This window comes from Mustela nivalis (assembly GCF_964662115.1).
Source record: "Mustela nivalis genome assembly, chromosome: 5".
Classification (NCBI taxonomy): domain Eukaryota; kingdom Metazoa; phylum Chordata; class Mammalia; order Carnivora; family Mustelidae; genus Mustela; species Mustela nivalis.
The window spans coordinates 114,202,327-114,223,851 of record NC_139024.1 but is presented as its reverse complement, the minus strand read 5'-3'; positions in this window follow the sequence as shown (position 1 = coordinate 114,223,851).

The window sequence follows — 21,525 nt, the reverse complement described above, 5'->3', positions numbered from 1 at the left end:
ACTGCATTGTTTCTGGCTTTGACTCTTACAAGCAGTGCTAGTCTGAATGGTCTCTTATGTGACACCTGGTACAAACATGCAATGGTATTTCCAGAGAATATTTGCTAGGAATGCAACTGCTGGCTCAAGGGTATTCACGTTTTCAACATTTTAAGGTATTGCCAAACTGGTTTCCAAAGGAGCTATAACAATTTATCTAACTATTCTTCTTTCTTTCTTTTTTTTTTTTAAATATTCCATCTATTTATTTGACAGAGAGAGATCACAAGTAGGCAGAGAGGCAGGCAGAGTGAGAGGGAGGAAGCAGGCTCCCCGTCGAGCAGAGAGCCCAGTGCAGGGCTCGATCCCAGGACCCTGAGACCATGACCTGAGCCTAAGGCAGAGGCCCAACCCACTGAGCCACCCAGCTGTCCCACTATTCTTCTTTCTTGATAACATTGCCGACATTTACTATTGTGAGAATAGTATGCCTATCAGTAGATGTGAAATAAATTCATATTGCATTTTAATTTATGTTTTCCTTGTTGTCAATGAAGTCTTACACTCTTTTGTGTATCTGTTGTCACAGATCTTCTCTCAAAAGCCTGTTCACGTTTGCCTTCATACCTATTGAATTATTCATTTTTAATTATTGAGTCATAGAAGTTATATATTAATTCTGGCTATTAATCTTTTGTTACTTTTTTGTGTTACTGATACATTTTGATGAACATAATTATTGATTTTAATATTCTTTAATTTGAATTTTACTGGGTTGATCATGTCCTTTAGATTTAGTGTTTTCAGCATTTTATCAGATTTGTTCCTAACTGAATTATACAGACATTCCCCTAAATATTCTAAAGGTTGCAATGTTTTGCACTTCACATTTAAGTCATGGACCATTGTGGAATTGATTTTTTTTTTAATTGTTTCATATACTCAGGCTTACGTTATTGTGTGAGACAGTTTCCAGATTTTCTATTAGGTTCCTTTGGTCTATTTATCCAATCTTGTTTTAATATCCACTCTCCTAATCAATTTCAAATTATAATAAATCTTGGTAAGGCAAAACTAAAATAGGTATTTTTTAGAATGTGCTGCTTCTTCTTGCATCTTTGCTTATTACATTACAAATTTTAGAATCAGTTTATCAAATTTCATGGAGAAAATCTCCTTGGAATTGTTATTGCAAATGCATTGAATCCAAAGATCAGCTTGAGGAGAAATGACATATTTGTGAAATGTCCTAGCCATAAATATGATTTACCTATACCATTACTTACATATTTTCCCCTAAGATCTCCAATGCAATACTAAATAGAAGTGGCAGTAGTTAGAATCTTGCCTTACTCTTCACTTAAAGGCAAACATTAAGCATATAATTACATTAAATGAGCACAGAACTGAGAACTGAGATAAGAGTTGAGATAAAGTGTCAATTGAATCCACAATGTGATGCAGCAGGAGTTAATTTGCTGGGCTGTGAAGGAAAACACATTCCTGACCAATTCTTTGGAATGAGGGGAGTACGGTTAATAGAGCTTGGAGATCAAGAAGGAATACAAGCTGGTGCAGCCACTCTGGACAACAGCATGGAGGTTCCTCAAAAAGTTGAAAATAGACCTACCTTATGACCCAGCAATCACACTACTGGGTATTTACCTTAAAGATACAAATGTAGTGATCCAAAGGGTCACGTGCACCCGAATGTTTATAGCAGCAATGTCCACAATAGCCAAACTATGGAAAGAACCTAGATGCCCATCAACATATGAACAGATAAAGAAGATGTGGTATATGTATACAATGGAATACTATGCAACCATCAAAAGAAATGAAATCTTGCCATTTGCGATGATATGGATGGAATTAGAGGGTATTATGCTGAGCGAAATAAGTCAATTAGAGAAAGACAATTATCATATGATCTTCCTGATATGAGGAATTTGAAAGGCAAAGTGTGGGGCTTGAGGGGTAGGGAAGGAGAAAATGAAACAAGATGGGATCAGGAGGGAGACAAACCATAAGAGACTCTTAATCTCATAAAACAAACTAAGGGTTGCTGCGGGGAGGGGGATAGGGAGAGGTTGGTTGGGTTATGGACTTTGGGGAGGGTATGTGATATGGTGAGTGCTATGAAGTGTGTAAGCCTGTTGATTCACAGATGTGTACCCTGGGGCTAATAATACCTTATATGTTAATAAAAAATAAAATAAAATAAATTTTAAAAAATAAGGAAAGGGTGCAGCATGAGGCTAGAGAAGCAGGCTGAGGTCAGAATCTTCATGCCCTTGTAGGCAAGTTACAGAGTAACAGAATTCAGTTTAAAATATTAATTGGCTAAAACCTGTCAGTTAGTCACAGTCTTTTTTTTTTTTTGAGGTTTATAACATTTTATTTTATTTTATTTTATTTTTTAATTTATTTTTTATTTTCAGCATAACAGTATTCATTATTTTTCACCACACCCAGTGCTCCATGCAATTCGTGCCCTTTATAATACCCACCACCTAGTACCCCAACCTCCCACCCCCCACCCCTTCAAAACCCTCAGATTGTTTTTCAGAGTCCATAGTCTCTCATGGTTCACCTCCCCTTCCAATTTCCCCCAACTCCCTTCTCCTCTCTAACTCCCCATGTCCTCCATGCTATTTGTTATGCTCCACAAATAAGTGAAACCATATGATAATTGACTCTCTCTGCTTGACTTATTTCACTCAGCATAATAATCTCTTCCAGTCCCGTCCATGTTGCTACAAAAGTTGGGTATTTGTCCTTTCTTTTTTTTTTTTTTTATAAACATATATTTTTATCCCCAGGGGTACAGGTCTGTGAATCACCAGGTTTACACACTTCACAGCACTCACCAAAGCACATACCCTCCCCAATGTCCATAATCCCACCCCCTTCTCCCAAACCCCCTCCCCCCAGCAACCCTCAGTTTGTTTTGTGAGATTAAGAGTCACTTATGGTTTGTCTCCCTCCCAATCCCATCTTGTTTCATTTATTCTTCTCCTACCCACTTAAGCCTCCATGTTGCATCACCACTTCCTCATATCAGGGAGATCATATGATAGTTGTCTTTCTCTGCTTGACTTATTTCGCTAAGCATGATACGCTCTAGTTCCATCCATGTTGTCGCAAATGGCAAGATTTCATTTCTTTTGATGGCTGCATAGTATTCCATTGTGTATATATACCACATCTTCTTGATCCATTCATCTGTTGATGGACATCTAGGTTCTTTCCATAGTTTGGCTATTGTGGACATTGCTGCTATAAACATTCGGGTGCATGTGCCCCTTTGGATCACTACATTTGTATCTTTAGGGTAAATACCCAATAGTGCAATTGCTGGGTCATAGGGCAGTTCTATTTTCAACATTCTGAGGAACCTCCATGCTGTTTTCCAGAGTGGCTGCACCAGCTTGCATTCCCACCAACAGTGTAGGAGGGTTCCCCTTTCTCCACATCCTCGCCAGCATCTCTCATTTCCTGACTTGTTGATTTTAGCCATTCTGACTGGTGTGAGGTGATATCTCATTGTGGTTTTGATTTGTATTTCCCTGATGCCGAGTGATATGGAGCACTTTTTCATGTGTCTGTTGGCCATCTGGATGTCTTCTTTGCAGAAAGTAGGAGCTGGTTCTTTGAAAGAATTAATAAAATTGATAAACCCCTGGCCCGACTTATCAAAAAGAAAAGAGAAAGGACCCAAATAAATAAAATCATGAATGAAAGAGGAGAGATCACAACTAACACCAAAGAAATACAAACTATTATAAGAACATACTATGAGCAACTCTACGGCAATAAATTTGACAATCTGGAAGAAATGGATGCATTCCTAGAAACATATAAACTACCACAACTGAACCAGGAAGAAATAGAAAGCCTGAACAGACCCATAACCAGTAAGGAGATTGAAACAGTCATTAAAAATCTCCAAACAAACAAAAGCCCAGGGCCAGATGGCTTCCCGGGGGAATTCTACCAAACATTTAAAGAAGAACTAATTCCTATTCTCCTGAAACTGTTCCAAAAAATAGAAATGGAAGGAAAACTTCCAAACTCATTTTATGAGGCCAGCATCACCTTGATCCCAAAACCAGACAAGGATCCCAGCAAAAAAGAGAGCTATAGACCAATATCCTTGATGAACACAGATGCGAAAATACTCAACAAAATACTAGCCAATAGGATTCAACAGTACATTAAAAAGATTATTCACCACGACCAAGTGGGATTTATTCCAGGGCTGCAAGGTTGGTTCAACATCCGCAAATCAGTCAATGTGATACAACACATCAATAAAAGAAAGAACAAGAACCATATGATACTTTCAATAGATGCTGAAAAAGCATTTGACAAAGTACAGCATCCCTTCCTGATCAAAACTCTTCAAAGTGTAGGGATAGAGGGCACATACCTCAATATCATCAAAGCCATCTATGAAAAACCCACCGCAAATATCATTCTCAATGGAGAAAAACTGAAAGCTTTTCCACTAAGGTCAGGAACACGGCAGGGATGTCCATTATCACCACTGCTATTCAACATAGTACTAGAGGTCCTAGCCTCAGCAATCAGACAACAAAAGGAAATTAAAGGCATCCAAATTGGCAAAGAAGAAGTCAAATTATCACTCTTCGCAGATGATATGATACTATATGTGGAAAACCCAAAAGACTCCACTCCAAAACTGCTAGAACTTATACAGGAATTCAGTAAAGTGTCAGGATATAAAATCAATGCACAGAAATCAGTTGCATTTCTCTACACCAACAGCAAGACAGAAGAAAGAGATATTAAGGAGTCAATCCCATTTACAATTGCATCCAAAACCATAAGATACCTAGGAATAAACCTAACCAAAGAGACACAGAATCTATACTCAGAAAACTATAAAGTACTCATCAAAGAAATTGAGGAAGACACAAAGAAATGGAAAAATGTTCCATGCTCCTGGATTGGAAGAATAAATATTGTGAAAATGTCTATGCTACCTAAAGCAATCTACACATTTAATGCAATTCCTATCAAAGTACCATCCATCTTTTTCAAAGAAATGGAACAAATAATGCTAAAATTTATATGGAACCAGAAAAGACCTCGAATAGCCAAAGGGATATTGAAAAAGAAAGCCAACGTTGGTGGCATCACAATTCCGGACTTCAAGCTCTATTACAAAGCTGTCATCATCAAGACAGCATGGTACTGGCACAAAAACAGACACATAGATCAATGGAACAGAATAGAGAGCCCAGAAATAGACCCTCAAATCTATGGTCAACTCATCTTCGACAAAGCAGGAAAGAATGTCCAATGGAAAAAAGACAGCCTCTTCAATAAATGGTGCTGGGAAAATTGGACAGCCACATGCAGAAAAATGAAATTGGACCATTTCCTTACACCACACACAAAAATAGACTCAAAATGGATGAAGGACCTCAATGTGCGAAAGGAATCCATCAAAATCCTTGAGGAGAACACAGGCAGCAACCTCTTCGAACTCTGCCGCAGCAACATCTTCCTAGGAACAACGCAAAAGGCAAGGGAAGCAAGGGAAAAAATGAACTATTGGGATTTCATCAAGATCAAAAGCTTTTGCACAGCAAAGGAAACAGTTAACAAAATCAAAAGACAACTGACAGAATGGGAGAAGATATTTGCAAACGACATATCAGATAAAGGACTAGTGTCCAGAATCTATAAAGAACTTAGCAAACTCAACACCCAAAGAACAAATAATCCAATCAAGAAATGGGCAGAGGACATGAACAGACATTTCTGCAAAGAAGACATCCAGATGGCCACAGTCTTGATATATATTTGTACACATGGAAAATCCAAAAGAAATCTCAGACCAATTGTTGCAGTACACTATGGTTATAATATGAAGAGCTTTTTTGAAAAACCAGAAGGTATGGAGAAAGCCAATGAATTGGTTATAATCATACGGCCAGAACTTCATGGTAGCTCACATTTTAGTGATCCTGTTGGAGAGAGAAAACCAACCAACCAACCAACAATAAGTAGTATTCACCAGGATTTGACCATTCTTTGCATATTTAAGAGTTCAAACCATTCCTTGATCCTAAATGAGAAGCAATAATACACTCCATTTCCTATCCTCTTTCTCAACCTCTCATTTTTTTATCCAAAACCCATCTACAGAGCTGTCTCCTGGTTGAAAAGCCAAAACTGTCACGCATAGCAATGTAAAATACATGGCAAGGTAGGTAAGAATAATGGCTCCCCAAAGATATCCATGCCCAGAACCTGTGAACATGTACTTTGTATGGCAAAAGTGATTCTGCTGATGGGATTATGCTTAAGGATATTGAGAGAAATTGGGAAATTACACTGAATTATCCAGGCAAGCCCATGTAATCATAAGAGTGCTTATTAGGGAAAAGAGGAAGGTGGGAGAGTTAGAGCCAGAGAAAACGTAATGTTGCATCTTCCTGGCCACAAGTCAAGGAATGAGGTAGCCCCTAGAATCTGGAAAAGGCAAAGAAACAATTCTCCCTTGGAGCCTCGCAAAGGAACATAGTTCTGCTGACCCATCTTAGACTTCTGGTCTCCAGAATTATATGATAATAGCTTTGTGTTGTTTTAAGCCACTAAGTGTGTGGTAATTTGTTACAACAACAATATGAAACTAATACAGATGAGAAGAGGTTGTGAAGAGTGTAAGGTTGTTATTTTCACTTTCCAAAACCATTCTAGCACAACCATTTAAAAATGTCTCACTAATAAAGTTCATTTATTTTTAAGGGAAAAAAAAATCAAAATGTGTACATTCAGTTAGATAAAACAAGAACTTCCTGGATGCTTAGATTCCAGCTACCAGGCTCAGGGAAATGAGTTTGGTTAAGGACCTTGTGATCATGCAAACGGGAATGTTTGTTTCTATTGATTCAGTTTACCTCAGGTCAAGAAACAGACATTGAATTTGTAGTATTTGTAACAGGAGCTGGTAATACAAAGATTTTTATCCATCTTTTCAAAAATTAAAAACACTCCCAAGAGGGGAGATAACAGTTTGCAGGAGCACAGATTAGAAACACTGTGGCTGAAGACAAGAGGGAAGCCTTCCTGGAATAGGTGCTGCCTGAGCTGGAATGTAGAGGAAGGACAAGGTTCATCAGTAGAAGCACAGTCATGAGCAAATGCAGCGAGGCAGAAAGTTCATGGTGTTTGGGAGAGACACAGGAAGTTTTGTTTCCATTTTGGGCATTAAGTTAAAGGAAGAAAAACACGAGGAGACCAAAAAGACACAGTTATAGAGGTTCCTGCATGCCATGGGAGTGGGTTTTATTTCATCTTATAGGTAATGGAAAGCTTTGGGATGGCTTTAAACTGCATCAGCAAGATCTGATCTGCATTGCATATAGATGTCCTGGTGAAGACATAGCTACGAGAGCATGACCAGAGACAAACGACTGTCTGCTCCAAGAGTCTAAATCAGGGGTAGGGCAGTCGTAAGTAGAGAGGGAAGGAGGCAATCTGGAGAAGTGATTACAGAGGTAGTTGAGCAGCATTTGGAAAGGAATTGGTTTGGTGGTTGAGGCCTAAGAAGGACTTAGAATTACCCTACCTCCCTGGAAAGAACAAGTCCCCAGTTGAGCCATTGGAACTAAACTGAGCTCACAAGAACAATGGTTTGTTCTTATCTTCAGAATTATTTATCCTAAAAGATTTTGTTGTTATTTTTTGCCTGCCATTTGTGTTTATTTCTGCTTTGAAAGACTTAAGAGGTTTTGAGCAGTTGTACAATTCTGTATATTACCAAGTTATGCATCCAGTGACAAATGGGTAACAACGAGACCTGAGTATTATAGAGTTATCAAGAAAACAGATGTATATGGTTCATAAGTGAATGAGTCTTAAGTAAATTGTGGAGTGTCCATAGACCTTGCTCTTAGTGTAGGAGTTTATTCCAGAAAGTCGTACTAGTTGGAGATTCTTGTTTCTGGATGAATATGGTGGCTATTGTTAAATTGCTAGTTTGGATTCTTTTTTTGTGTTAGCATCTCAAAGGTGATAAAGAATTAACCATGTAGCAACAAATATTTTAAGAGATAAAGCTTATTATAAAAACAGTCCAAATCCATATGTGTGTGTGTATGTGTGTGTGTGTGTGTACATACATATTTACATACATATATGGCTGGGTGAGAACACAAAAGCAAAAATCTTATTCAGTTTCAGGGATACAAAGCAGTTATATGGACCTACATTGATAGTTGAGAAATTCCTTAGAAAGAAAACTAACTACATTAAAAATAAAATTGAAAATGTTACAAGTTTTTAAAAATCTTGAGTAGCAATGTAAATAACTTTTTCAAAAAAAGTAGGAAATGCGAGATAGTCCAGTCCACAGAAGCCATATTGTATGGTTCTGTTTTATATGTAGGATGTGAAACCTCTAGGTGTAAAATTCTATTTCTCTCTACATGAGCATTAATCAAAATTGTCATTTAGCCATTTTGTCTAAAATGCACTTTTCATAAGTAATGGATAAATTGAGGACATTCCAAAACCATAAAGAAAGCATATAAGACCTCAAAAACTGTTCCAATATATACATCTACTCTCCAAATAAAAGTAATCAAGATAAATCTGTGGTTATTTTCAAATAATTTTACAGCTGAATATTACCCTGCCTCCATTCCAGTATTTCATCACAAAAACATCTCCTTGGGTTTTCATTCCCCTAAATACTTTTTTTCTAAATTGTTTGAGTTCTAAGATTACAAATCAGTGGGATATGATCATCTTGACATAATTTTTATAATTTAATAGCAAGCAGATCCTATTCCAAGAGGGGGGCTGCTGTATCTAAACATCTCCCTTGGAATAGCCAGTTGTAATCTAAATAAAGGCCTCTTATGTCATGTAGGGTATAGAATTTTTAGAAAAAAACATAATTTATTTTTAATCTTTCAGAAGATTAAACTATCTTTCAGAAATAGAATAGACTCAGTTCCAGGTCTATGATTGTGCAAAAAAATTACTCCCAAACCTAATGGGATAGAATAAGCCAGGACCTCGGCCAGAGAACTTAAAAAGCTGAGGTCTGGAATCCTATTGTTTACTCACAGAAATTTGGCCCTCACTTGAGAGTTTAGCCACAAGTGAAGCCTAGAACAGCTATGCATGGCTATGCTGCCTAGATTTTCCTCACAACATGGTAGCTACTTCGCAAAGGTAAACTTCCCAAGAGAGAACAAGGAAGAAGCCATATCACATTTTTTTATCTAGTCTCAGAAGCCAAACATTATCATTTCTACCCTATCCTGATTATTCCAGGCCTTTCTGAAGTCCACAAAGAAAAGGACCATCATCTTCAACTTAGGATAAAGAATGGCATGTCACATTATAAGAAGAGTGTGTAGGATGTGCAATAGAGAGATGTGGCCCTTTTTAGAAAATACAATCCGCTTCAGGCTGAATTCCAGCAAGAATGTGTCACACAACAAAGGACATCATTTCTAGGAAATAACACTATTCAATTAATATCAACAGACATAGTAATAATGGTACAAACATATGTAAAAAAGAGAAATGTCTTTCTTCCTATTTTAAGTGCTATAGATACAGTATCCTCAGGGGGTGGGGAATACATAATCATGTACAGGTTTACATAGACAGTGAGTGAATATAAATTTTGAAATTCAAATAATTCCAATTTGAGGAGAACATTCCAATAAACCACTGTATACACAAGCAAACAAACAGCTACCACTACACAGCTTGAATAGTAAATGGTGAGATCACTAAAGGGATCTAAAAAGATAGAATCTTCTGGTACCAATTACAAAAATGAAGGATACATCTTCAAATGCTGGTGAGGTGTACTGCAGATTCATATGGGAAGGCAGTACAGAATTTGTTAACATACAGATTGAACTGCTACATTCAGAAGAACCGCTTGGAATGAAATGATTCCAGTATCTTTGCTTGCTGAAATCACCAAAATCTATTATGTCATAGAAATCTAATATCTCCTATTTCATTCAATCTTACTAAGCCTGAGTACTAAAAGCCACAAAAATTAAAAATAAAAAATGGGTGAGACAACAACTCTTTCTAAGCCACATAAAATATGTAGATCATGGTAGACAATCAAATACACAATGCAGTTTGCCCCTGTTACCAATGTGGACTATAATGGAGAGTTATTGTTTTATTTTCCCAGAATACTACAGTTTCAATGCCTTCTGCGAGCTTCCCCAGAGCTTTTTCCATCTACATGTACTGTTAATTTCTTAAAAGATTTCAATCCTCTGGCCAAAATTGATTGATATGGGAATGAAATCTGACCTAAGCCATGACAAGAAAAACCATTCTTCAGGATTTGAGGATGTAAGGTGGGGAATTAGGAATTGCTGTAGTTTTCACCACAAAAGCTATTCTATGAGGAGGGTAGCTGGACTTTGTAGCCCAGACACTCCACAGTTCCTTCAGAGACCTCTCTGCAATGACCATCCCTTTTAGAGGAGCTGACTTGAGGGAATATATGACTCTTCCTTTAACACCCCCAAAGCATTATAGACTTAGCAATAATGTTTTAAATAATATTTTACTAAAGTTTGGATAACAGAAAGGAATAAACAGAAATAATGGCATATTTTCAATGGCTTAACCTTAATTTAAAAGGTATGACTTACTTCACTTCAGCTTGATGGCCTTTGTTTAGTAGACAGTATTTGGGATTGTCCCAGGGCTGGCTTCTGCAGCTCATATACTAAAAATCGGATTTTCTGTCCCATGGGGAGTCTGGATGGCTCAGTCAGTTGAGTTGGTTTCTCAGGGTCCTGGGATCCAGCCCCACATGGCACTCCCCACTCAGCTCAGTGTCTGCTCAAGATTCTGTCTCCCTCTCCTTCTATCCATCCCCTGCTTGTGTGTGCACTCCCTCTCTGCCTCCCTTTCTCTCTATCTAAAATAAATTAATCTTTAAAAATGGGATTGTCCCAAAACACAGCTAGATTCCTGAGAGAGAGCAAGAGACAGAGATGGGGCAGGGGAGAAGATGGACAGGGTGGGGGAGGGGGGAAAGGGAAGAAAGGGAGGATGGAAGGAAGAAAGGAAGGGAGGAAGAGAAGAAAGAAGAGAGGGAAGGAGGAAGGGAGGGAGAAAAGGAAGGGGAGAAGAAAGGAGAAAAACAGAAAGGCAGTCCCAGAGCAGTCATGTTATCTATCACCTGTGAAAGAAAAAAAATAAAATAAAAAGTTAAAAAAAAATACAAATTCTACTAACTCTGACTCTCCAGAAGTGGAAAACTTTTTAAAACTTCCCAGGTGATCCCCAAGCTCACAGCCACTTGCCAAGGGCCAAGACATTTAGTCCCCTGACAGATACCTGGTAAGCCAGAGTGAGTGGCATAAGCAAGTGGCTGAGAGCAGAAGTGTCTGTGAAGTCTCAAGCTTATCTTAACCTTCCATGGGACTTTTTCTTCCAATCGCTCAATTTAGCAGTGTTTGTCTTAATGTAAAAATTTCCCCACATCTATAGATAAAATAAATGCCTTAGAAATGTGCATTTTTTCCCCTGTGGTTTTAAGAACCAGAAAAACTTTTACTCCTTTTGAGAGGCACAAGACTAAAAAAAGAAGTGGCCCCTGCATTCCCTGCCGAAGGCTCCGTTTCCAGGTTCCTATTTTGGATCAGCCTCTCCTACCATGACCAGCCGTGAGGATGTCTTCCTGCAAGAGAAAGGTTTCTCTTCGCCTTCACAGGGGGCTCTACCCTATGGAATCCGCATTGTTGGGGCCTCTCAATTTTACTCCCTGTGTTTTCCACCTCTCACCTGTTCTTTTGCTTTATTTTGAGGTCCCACGTTTCTCTGTCCTGATTCCTAAAATGCATGCCTTCTTTCATTTTCTACCCAGTTTACAACCTGCCACTTTATTTCCCTTTCTTTTCCTGCACACCTTGCCTTATGACATTCTCTGGCCTTTAATACTGGTTCCAATGGTTCAATGGTTCAATGGTTCCAAACAGAACACCTGCTCCGAGTAATCCCTTGGTCCCAAACCTAATCTTCTTGCATCGCTGGTGCTGTGAGACTCCCAATTTATGACTCTGCAGATTCTTATGGTCTGGTAACCAGATCCCTTCCTCCTTCTCAAGCCCTTTTCCCTGTTCCCATCATCAATTTTTACTGTTGAACAGCAAGATCAGCTAAAGTGTCTGTGGAGCTAAGGGCAAGACAAAAATGTTGAGTCCCTTGTTAAAATTAAGCATCTCAAGAAAACAATAGTGGGGCATTAAAACCAAGCACAGGGTCCTTCTAGAGTGAGACTTTATGTGAAGGCAGCCCTAGTTGCCACCCTAATCAAAGACTGTCTGCTATGTATTTTTATCTTATGAAAAGCATTTTAAAACTGGCTTTTCTGACACCAGCTGTCTACTTGTCTATCAAATACTTCCATTTTAGTGATTCTGTTGTGCCATACCCTTCCTCATTCAACACAGAAAAACATATTGCAAAATCACTATGCTATGCCACTACTCTCATACATCTGTCCTGTTTTTTGACACAAGTATATGTCTTGACTCTATACCTTTATTCAGGTCTTCCCCTCAATTTGGAACACCTATAATTCACTCTACCATTATACATCATTCCATCATCCCAGTCCTCGATAAAATTTCTCCCATCTATTCACCACTCCTCTTTGCCTCCAAATGAAATAATCTATCTTTCCTCTGAAGTCTCATAGCTGTTATGGTCTGGGTCATCCAGATGGTTATTATTACTGTGTTGCATGTAAATTTTTGCCCATAGGTAGTGGTCTGCCTCCCATGTCTTTTTTTTTTTTTTTTTTTTTTTTGCCTCCCATGTCTTAATTGGAGTCTAGCTTTATCTCCCCCCAGATCCTGGACATGTAGTGTGCTCAATACATACACTGATTATCTACTGAGTTTTGAGTCTAATTATTTTGAACATACCAAGCAAACAAGTCCTTTAGCCTTAGACATTTAAACCTTCTCTTTCCCAGTCTGAGAGGGCATTTCTGCTCATTTTTTGCCTCAGAATGAGACCAAGATGTTCATGTATAGCAAGAGAAGAGGGAGGAGGGGGAAAATAGAAGAGGGAATTGGAAATATTCCCAGTTCTTCCTAAACGGGGAGATGTCCAGGCCACTTGATTTATTGGTAGCATCTCTTTCGGGCTTTAGACATATGAATTTGCCTGTAAACACAGAATACATTCCCAAGGCAAATGGGTTGGGGATTCAATTGCATATTAATGAATTCGTGGTTTCTGTTCTCATCCATTAGTGAGGATGACTAAAAGTAGACTGTATAAAATGAATATGGCAGTAAGGAAATGAATGAACTAATGAAAGCCCTTATTTTACTCTATTTTTTTAGAGAATTGGGTGATTTCTGAAATGTACATTTAGCAACACTGGGAATTTTATTAACTTATTAAACTCAATACATATTGGTTAAAATTGTGTCTTGAGGATTTAAAGACCTATAAAATATGGTCTCTGCTTCTGGGTCGAGGCAGAAAATGTTATGCCTTCTAGAAGAGGTAGGTCCTTATGTCTGGAATGAGGTGGGGAAGGGATAACAGCAATAAAAAAGAAGTAAATCATATGGCAGTTGAGTAGAAAATAACAAGAGCAAAGGTCGTGAAAAGATCTTCCAGGTGTTGGGGTCTGGCCTTCCCCTGCCCCAGGAGAAATTTGTGCTGAGCAACAAGCGACGCAGCAGCCAAAAGCTGCCAGGTGGGAATCAGCGCAGAGCCGGAACATCTGTTTGGGAGTGTCGTCTGTTTGGGAGTAGACAGTAGATGGGAGGAACAAGGATAAGCTGGGCCAGAAGAATTTACTGCAAGTGGGACGTCCAGGTATTAGTTAACAGAACTGCTCCTGGGAGTTTTCTCAAATTGGGAAACAACATAATACCCTCCCCAGCCCTGCTTTCAGTTTATTTTCTTTTAGAATGAAAGGCCATTTCACATCCTGGGGCAGTGTTAAAAAACTAACCGATCCTCACATAGAACCTTATGACATATAAAGAGTAAAAGACATAAATGGCTATTAAAGCAAAGTGAGCTCTATTTTGGCCAATAGTTGACTATCCATACAGTACCATTAGGAGCATTGTCATCTCTGATTTGCTCAGCCTTTCCTCCTTCATGAACTGAAAAAGAAAAAGAAAAAGTGAAGTCAGGGATGAAGGAGGACAATCCCTGCATTTAGAAACTAAAGGCAATGCACGGCATGTCCCAAAAAGTTTATTGGTAAAAATGATACTTTCCCAAAAAGTGGGTGAATGTCATCAGCCCCATTAGAATGCTAGTATGAATCATATAGTATTAGTTAACACTTTAGAAAGTGTGGGTGGAAAGGAAGAATTGGAAAGGAGAATAAAAGTCCCAGAGAAAGTCAAAGACAATGACCTACCCATCCGGGGCCCCATCCAGCCTAGGCAAGCCATCACGCGCTGCACCAAGATGTAAGGAGCACCCTTGGAAATCCTTAAGGCTAGAGGGTATCCTGGATGTATCAACAGAAATGATGCAGACACCCTGAAACCAACACTGTCTTCCCACTCCCTGAAGAGAAGATCAACAAATAATACACATGACTATCTTGGTGCTGAGCCCAGACTCTCCGATGGACTGCTTTCTGGGGAAAAGGACTTGAAGGACACAGGCTTAGAGGAAAGTTTAAAAAGTATGCTTTAACAGGGCTTTTGGAATTTTTGGAAGGAAGGGAGAGGATTTGTTTATTTTTGAATTTTGTTTCATTTTGCTTCTTGAGAACCATAAGATTTCAGCATCATCTAGGATTCCCTTAACTCCAAATGGCAGCTGTAGTATCTGAGTTAAAATAGAATGGTAATTAAAAAGACTGGAAAGTGTTATGTGACATGTATTAGCTTTAAAAGCCTGGAGGGCACTTCCACAGTACCTAACAGGCAGCTGCCCCCAACTTTGCTACGTCACAGACCACACAGCAGACCACCCTCAAAGCCAAGTCCAGAAACAAATCCTCTGATTCTAAAGTCCAGTGTTTTTTTGCTACATCACCATACCTGACTTAAGTGGTGCTAAAATAATGAAACATTTCTGAAAGAGTGAATCAGCATAAGAGAAATGAAAAATGTATAGAATTCATGTCAGTACAACTAGAATTATTATTGTTAATTTTTATCTAGCACAATCCCAGCCACCATATCTAAAACCTCCAACATATGCTGGACAATTTTCATCCCTAAGATTAAAAGATATATAAAATTTAGCATTAGAAGTGTATTTTCTATTTTCCAAGCACAGTGTTACTTGTCTTACGTATGTGGTCATCACAGTCCGGCCTGTTATAATCCCAATGTTAACAGTTAAGGCCGCTGGAGTTAAACGACTCCCATAATCAAGTAGTGGAAACAGAGTTTGGCTAATTGAATGTAGAATCCATGTTGCTAATCACTTCCTACACTGTATGTTCTCACCCTCAGGAATGCCTTTCTTTCCCGAGTGTATGAATTGGCTATATCTCAGAACAGGCTTAGGTCACAGGACAAATGAAATGAAAGGTAGGAACTTTTTAAGATGACATTTGGTTAAAAATACAGCTACTGATAAATGTAATTATATCATGCAGTATAACCTAGACACACCCAGTGACCCATTCCTTTGCACATCCAACCACACAGTTGGCACAATTCATACAGGATCAATATCACACGATGGTTTTAATGTTTACCCTTGTCTATTTTGATGTAAAAAAAAATGAGCTAAATAAATTACATGAATTTAGAAGCTTTGTGACAGTGTTAATGTCTTTGAAATGGATATGTGGTATAAATTTCCAAAGTTATCATCCTTCTGATTTAATAAATCTTCTGTTTTAATAGAGTATAAGTTTCCCCAAATAAATGTTAATTTCCCTAAAATTACAAAATAATTAGTTGATAAATGTTTAAAGAAAAATATATTTGGGTACCCAGGGAAAAAAAGAATCTAGTAATTTTCCGTCAGATAATTTTTTCCAAAGCTTTGTTTGCTCTTAGATAATACAATATGTTTTGGATTTTAAATTTCAGACTTGGCATGACTGTATCTCAATGAGAAACACATTCTTTTGCAAAAAAAGGGGGGGGGGCTTTGTTAGCAGAGTAAGCAAAAACTATAACTATAGTGAAAGATTATGCTCTCCTTCAGATAAAATCTGTGCCACATTTAGCCATCTGCATGGTGTAGTTTATTGCATACCAAAAAAAAAAAAAAAACCTTACAAATTACAACAAAAAGCTCTTTGTCACTTTCTTGGCTCAGTGCCAAAATTGTCACTGTTGGTTACTGTTTTAGATTGGATAAAAGGCAGTTGTCAAACCACGTTGTTGCCTTTGAAGAAAATTGTAGCTGTCAATATTAATACCTCAGAGATAGTTAAGCTATCATGTTATCTCATGTGGGAGTGAAAGAATATATGAATATTGATAGATGGAAGTCTGGAAGCATAAAGAATCAATAGATATAATAAGTAAATGCTACTAAAAAGTTGGAAACGCATTTTAAAAACCACGATGAGTTAACTGCTAATTTTACTTTTGGTTGCATTTGTGCTCTTATATCTTGTCTCTAATATAACCTACTTTTGGTTATTAGCAGTTAATTAGAGTGCTATGAAAACCCACCCCTTGGGATAAGAATTATAACATTGAAGAGAAACCAAAAAAACCCCTAATTTCAATATTAAACTTCAGAAACATTTAAAATGCAATAAAACATTAAAATAAAATGCAAGACTATTAGAGATCAGAAGGTTTCAGCAAGAGATAATCTTTACCAGTTGTCAATATAATTCTGTAATAGAAACACTAATGTTTGTCTTTTTTTGTTCTTGGTCAAATTTCATGAGAGAAATTTAGCTAGACTGCTACAGAATTATTTTTAAAAGAACTCAAATAGATATCCCTCCCAAATTTTTAGCCAGGGAAATAAAATGTATAGTTGAAGGTGAGCTTTAAAACTGAGTGCTGTGAAGTGTGTAAACCTGGTGATTCACAGACCTGTACCCCGAGGGATAAAAATATATGTTTATAAAAAATAAAAAATTAATAAAAAGAAAAAAAATGGTTAAAAAAATGTGAGAAATGGATAAATGTCTGTTTCTGAGCACTCCGTGTCACTCTTGGAAATGTAGAGGTGAGAGTTGTCCATAGGTGACTAATTCCAGGCACCAGAATCCATATCACTCCCGTAAGTCATGAAACATTTTTTCTCATTTTCCTGTAACACTTGCATAGAAAATAGTTTTCTTCGGCAGTGAGTTGTAAAGAATGCAGATCCTCTGCCAACTATGTCACAAAGAAGACGGAAAACCAAACTATTGGTTATCAGTATGGGTTCTTTTAGCTCAGCTAACATCATGATTACTTTCGTAAGGGACACTTGGAAGTATTTATCTGATGAAGCATGTGAACACTACAACTGTGAAGTAAAGATGAAGTGACACCAAAAATCAAGATATACCAGATACTGCTGTATTATCACTGGCAGGTAAAACAGAAAACAAACCAAAAATGCTTAAATCCCAAAAGCTTTTAGACAAGTAAACCATGTGGTTTTTTTGTTTTTTTCTAAAACTGGAAGGCTTGAGCCTACATTTTAAACACAGCTTAAAAATCTGTAATATAAATGTTATAAATGCATAATATGAGCACCATGAGGAAAAAAATATGTAATTGCCCATAATGTTCTCATTTGTTAATGAGCTCATTAAAAAAAAATAGATACTTCACTGATTCCAGTATTCACAGCAACTACTCTGCGTAAGATGCCAATGACCTATGTACTATTTTCTGAGATGACATATATTTCCACCCATAACTTTACATGAGGAAGAGAAAAACTGGATTTCAGAGAATATTAAAGTTGTCAGGGACTTTGAAATCATCTAACGTTGTTTTTCATGTAAGATGTAAGACCTAGACCCTGGTGGTACAGTCATGGAGATTTAAATAACTTGAATAACATTCTAAGGAAATGACTCCCTTAACAGTTTTTCCTTTCTAATTAAGTCAAGGAAAAGAATCTCAGTTACTAACTTTTTTAAAAAGGGAGAATTGACCGTAACTTAGAGCCTTAACTAGGCAATGGCACCAGGGTTTTGATGCATTGTGTGTTTTTTTTTTAATTTATTTTTTATTTATTTTCAGCATAACATATTCATTATTTTTGCACCACACCCAGTGCTCCATGCAATCCGTGCCCTCTATAATACCCACCACCTGGTACCCTGACCTCCCACCCACTGCCCCTTCAAAACCCTCAGATTATTTTTCAGAGTCCATAGTCTCTCATTGTTTTTATTTTTATAGGTGACTTCTGCTTACAGCATTGTTACCCATTTTCCATTTATAGTCATGGTAACATAGTTTCCTACTCAGATAAATTTACCTTAGTAAAATAAGGGTTTTTATAGTATGGATACAATCATTTATTTTATAATGCTTCAGTGTGAACAGTAGGCTATGCATGTTAAACAAGTTGTTCCCAGTCCATATTTCAGGGACGGTTGATTACCATTTGAGGTCCTAATGAGGACTCAAAACCCAAAGAGAACTATTCTTAGAAGATAATAAATCCTTAATCAAACCTATACCAAATGTTTTGCCAGTCAGTGTTGCTATGTTAGAAATAATCTTTATTAGCTTAAATGAGTATTATTCAAGACAGGTGATGAATTAGGAATGCTGAACTGGCCCTACCACCCTCCCACAGGCACTGCAAAACCACAGTGCCTCACTTCAGATCCAGAGCTGTGTTGATCCTGCAACCTTCCATTTCACAGAGGACCCAGATTAGCCTGAACCGTTTAGAGGAATGGCTGTAAAACACTATGATCAGAACACTGGCATCAGAACACTCTGATGTCCTGTTTGGAGAAAGCCTTTTTTGCTAGGGCCAGCACACTTAGGGCAGAAGTATGAATTTAAAGGTACAGATAAAATGGACGGGCTCTTTTGGTGCTTAGCTGCTAATACCTCATGTCTTTAATCTTAAAGTGCCTTTCTCGCATTTTAACATACCTAGAATTGGATGGCATTATAGAATTATGATTAGTTGTGTTTCTATCATTCTCAACAATCCACAGAACTATTGTACATCTCCAAACAGATGGTATCTTGTTGTCTATCTAATTGTCAGGAAGAGGAAAATATACTTTACTAAATTTGTAACTATTGGAGGACTAGCAATATTTACCAAAGAAATGTATGCTAAATGGTCTAATTAGCTTACAGGTAATTTTGCTTCCTGATACAATTTAAAGAACTCAGTATATAAGAGTAGAGGCTTTAAGCAGATATATAAAGTATTAGGAAGTTTTATGTTTTATTTTTTATAAAGTTTTAAATAAATGACTGAAGTTTAGGAAACATGAATCTGGCCAAACCCTACAAAGGAGAAAACCGAAAAATCAATTAAGTGGTTTGACTAACATTCCACACAGTAAACTAAATGGTAGGGTTTGTGTAATGACCAAGGTTCTTTTGACTATTTTATGCTGTGCCTTAGCTATCTATGGCTCCATAACAAATTGCTCAAAACTTAGTGGTTGAAAACAATAAACATTATGTCACAGTCTCTCTGCATTGGAAATTCAGATGTGGCTTAGCTGGATGCCTCTGGTTCAGCATCTTTCCTAAGGTTGCAGTCAAGCTGTTGGCCAAGGCTGAGGTCTCATCTGAAGTCTTAACTGGAGGGAGAATTGGCTTCCAGTTTTAATCACATGGTTGCTGGAAAGAGTTTTAAATGATGCAGCTCTCCCTAGAGCCAGTGTTGGTCTCCATGTCATTTATTCTTTGCTATGATAGACACTCAGCAACTTTTCAGATTGCACTGGTTCTTTCTGACATTAACCACTAAGATTACCATGGCCACAGACATAACTGTCAAGTGCATTAAAATTATAATTTCATGCCTATTAGATTTCTAAATATATATTATACTAAGGAAAAAACACTAAAATGTTACCAGGACATTTCTTTAGATAATAGAATTATGGTTGATTGTTTAACTTCTTCATATTTTTCTATTTTTTACAATAAGCATGTAAAATGCAAGTTATTTGACAGAGGAATTTGTAATGTTTTAAAACTCATCAGTAAGGGGCACCTGGGTGTCTCAGTGGGTTAAAGCCTCTGCCTTCAGCTCAGGTCATGATCTCAGGGTCCTGGGATCGAGCCCCGCATCAGGCTCTCTGCTCAGTGGGGAGCCTGCTTCCCCCTTTCTGTCTCTGCCTGCCTCTCTGCCTACTTGTGATCTCTCTCTGTGTCACATAAATAAATAAAATCTTTTAAAAAAAATCACCAGTAATTTAAGTAAATATGATATATGTGCTTTCACCTTTCCTAAAAACTGCATCATTTGTTGCTTTTAGGATTTTTCCTTGAAAGTTCAGAATTATAGGTCCTTGGATATATTTTTCCCTGAATAAAAAGAGACTTTCAATCCTGTTGCCAAATTCACAACCAATGCCAAGCTACAAGAGCAGAAAAAAAGGTAGAAGAAAAGGCCAAGTTCCTTTTGGACTCAGACAAGGTGAAGAGGTCAGAAGAGTCAAATGAATTATTTTCCTTTATAAGTTTGGCTTCCCGAGCAGGTAGATCAATTCACAGTTTTCATTTCTGTTCTTGCCACTTTGTACAGTCAAACATGGGCTGTATAAAGGAATCATTGTAAGGGAAAGCCTCTTTGCAGAATCTCTAAGAGCAGACATTTGGATGGCCAGGCCCTTTTCTCACCAAGCACAGCCTCTTGAGAAGTGGGTGTTAGGTGTCTAATAGCTCTGAAATGTTTTCTTTCCTCCCTGTGCCCTAAGGTTGACTGCTAACTGATGTCCCAATTATTCTAGAGAACAAGTCCTACCTACTTTAAGAGATAAGTGCAGGGCCTAGTGTAAACTCAAAGAAGTAAAAAAAAATCTTAAAGCGAAGCTGATTTAGCCTAAGGAGAATTTGGGGATATGTTATTTACATTTTGACAGTAAAGACAACTGCGTGGGTATGTATTTCCATTTTTGAAGAGAAGAAAACACAGAACTATGACCCCACACAAAGGACTTGACATTTTTGTCCCCAACATGATTTATTCTTTTTAAATCAAGATTGTTTACTTTATTAACAGATCAGAAAGACTTATTTTGTCTTAAATGTTTCCAGTATGTGATTCTTTCCAAGGATCCCAGTGAAGTAATATAAACTTGTACATATGTTCACACACAATTATAAGCTTAGAAGAGATCATAATTCCATGACTTCATCACAGTGGCTTTCAGGGCTGGAATAGTACTTACAGCTATGCTCATGTATTCATTATGGCTTTCATTTAAAAAAAAAGTCTTTATGTGAATAATAAGTCCCTCCAAATTGTTTTATAAATAGACTAGTATATAAATAGAATAAATAAATACAATGGAATCCTACTGATAAATCCTATTTATAGTTCAGTATATTATTTTTAACAATTTATAGCAGCTTTCTTTCTGTAACTTAGCACTCCTAA